The sequence below is a fragment of the Vespa crabro genome, chromosome 15, assembly GCF_910589235.1.
Source record: "Vespa crabro chromosome 15, iyVesCrab1.2, whole genome shotgun sequence".
NCBI lineage: Eukaryota > Metazoa > Arthropoda > Insecta > Hymenoptera > Vespidae > Vespa > Vespa crabro.
The window spans coordinates 2,675,615-2,678,114 of NC_060969.1; the positions used below are offsets into that span (position 1 = coordinate 2,675,615).

Here is a 2,500-nt window from a genome sequence, read left to right on the forward strand (position 1 = left end):
TCGATCGATACACAAGATAGATAATTATTATCTTTTAATTTACCTTTAATACACTGAAATCGGACGGAACAAGATTGAAAATGAAAAAAGTGTTCGAGTTCAAAGATCAGATATAAACTTTAAGAACTGGTATAGTAAATTTTCAGAATATTTTCTTTCTAAATAAACAAATGAAATAAAAAAAAAAAAAAAAAAAAAAAAAAAAAAATAAATAAAAGAAAAAAAAACTGTACTTCGTAGGATCACAAGGAAAGAGAAAAAATTTCTACAAATGAACGGCCGAAGATCGATTCGAATCGATCGATTCGAGTCATTATCAAGGATCATTGTTATGCATAATCGTAGAATTAATTTTTTAATCGATAAAATAACACCATTTTTGAAAACAATAGCAATTTTTTTACTCATAATACCAAAACCAGAACGATTAATTGTTAAGAACTTTCGCGTATCGACGTGGAACGTTTAAATCAAATGAGAGAAAAGAGAAAAAAGAAAAAAAAAGAAAAAGAAAAAAGAAAAAAAAGAAAGAAAGAAGTAATCCTCGATTAGATCGAATCATTAACTAAGCCAAAATTTTACCAAAGAGTAAGATAAGCTAATCCGAGCACATTTGAACGTGCTCGGACATCTTTGACATTGAAATTTGCATAAAAGCAAGATTTCACGGTGCGCAAACTTTCGAAAGAGTTTGCATTTTGGTTCGAACGTTCAAACGAACGAAAGTATGTGAATGATAATTTTCAGAAGGAAAATCGTGGATCGATTTAAACGCTATCGATCTTCTATCTAGATCTTTCTCGATTGTGTCGATTAAAAAAAAAAATGAAAAAAAGAAAAAAAGAAAAGAAAAGAAAAAAAAAATATATATATATATATATACTTTTATAAATCGACGTTAAACAAACGAAAAGGGTTGACGTTTTCTCAGCGGAATAAAATAAAATAAAAAATAAAAAATAAAAAATAAAAAGAAGATGAGAATAAAAAAGCTGTTTAGAAATTGGTAACGGGATCTCGACACGAGAAAGATTTTATAGAGCGAAGTAAAGAGAGCGGAAGAGTAGGAGAAGGATCGAGGAGGGGGTGCGGGTGATACAGGGATACGAGGAATAGAGATCGGGGATCAAGGGCCTGGGAGGAGAGGGGGGAGAGAGAGAGAGAGAGAAAGAGAGAGAGAGAGAGAGAGGTTGCAAGTGAACGCAGTTTGTGATCGATGTTCTTCGATACGTCGTAGCTCTTCGTAAAAATCAGCAGTCTCACTCTTCTTCTATTACTTTTCTTCCATTTCCTTTTCTTTCTTTCTTTTTTGTTTTTTGTGTTTTTTTTTCTTTTCTTTTTTTTTTTTTTGTTTTTACTTTCCTACATCAAAAAGCACACTCCCTAAAATAAAAGTCACCGACTTCTTTTAATTATCTTTTTTCCTTATTTTATTTTTCTTTTCTTTTTCTTTTTTTTTTTTTTTTTTTTTTTTATTTTTTTATTTCATTTTTCAGGGCGAAAGATGGATGGGAGATCGTTAAGAAACATTGTTTCGTTTCGAAAGCATAAAGAAAGAAAGAAATAAAGAAAGAAATGAAAAACAAACGAGGAAACAAAAAAAGAAAAAGAAAAAAGAAAAGGAAAAAAGAAAATGGCAATTCTTTTATTACTATTATTCTTCTTATTATTATTATCACTATTATTATATCCAGTGATCAAATCTTCTTGAAACTCTCTTTCTACTCGCGAGAAAACCTGTAATAAGATATATAGAATACCCTAAATAGGGCCTACCAGTTACTACTGAAGGTATCTCCTCGAAAGTTATTTACGATTCAAGTCATGCACATCGCGTGCTTTATTAATTAATAAACACACCCAGAATAACTTGGCGTGCCCTTCTGCTCTCTCGTAAAGGCACTTTTGAATTCGAGTCCCAAACGTACACAAATACGTGCACGCGCATACACATATACACGCGTATAACGACGATGACGATGACGATGACGACGACGACGACGACGACGACGACGACGACGACAACGATAACAATGTAATACCGTTTTTCTACATGACTGTGTTATCTGTACACAATAAGGATTCTTTAGAATCTAGAAAAAAAAAAAAAAAAAAAAAAAAAGTTAAAGATCATGTTCAAACGAACAATATATTATAGCGATATATTATATAAGATAGATTTTATGAGATTTTATTGGACATCTATTTAATAACAATATATCGATCGATGCATAGTCTCGAGATAATGAAGGATAATTTTTTTGTTCTATTCGCTTTGTTTTCATTTATTTTTTTTTTTTTTTTTTTTACTCCTTCCATTCGAATCCTTTGTGTATAATCTCTAACGATAGCTCATAGAAGACAAATCGAATATGGGCGAGATGTCAAAAGTTTGATCGAAAAATCAATGTATTATTATTTTTAATCCGAGCGCATATCAATCCAATGTTCGATTTATAAAAAAGTTGATAGATAAATTAATAGTTGATTTCCTCTCTTC

General features: G+C 30.7%; 2 protein-coding genes across 4 annotated transcripts in view; both read right to left on the bottom strand.

The window, feature by feature from the left end:
• LOC124429643 (stress-activated protein kinase JNK) overlaps window positions 1-2,500 on the bottom strand; it is a 183,454-nt gene that overhangs the window by 138,479 nt on the left and 42,475 nt on the right. The window lies entirely within an intron of this gene.
• Window positions 1-2,500, bottom strand: part of LOC124429565 (zinc finger protein squeeze-like) — a 23,963-nt gene that overhangs the window by 2,416 nt on the left and 19,047 nt on the right. The gene's annotated exons all lie outside the window — the stretch shown is intronic.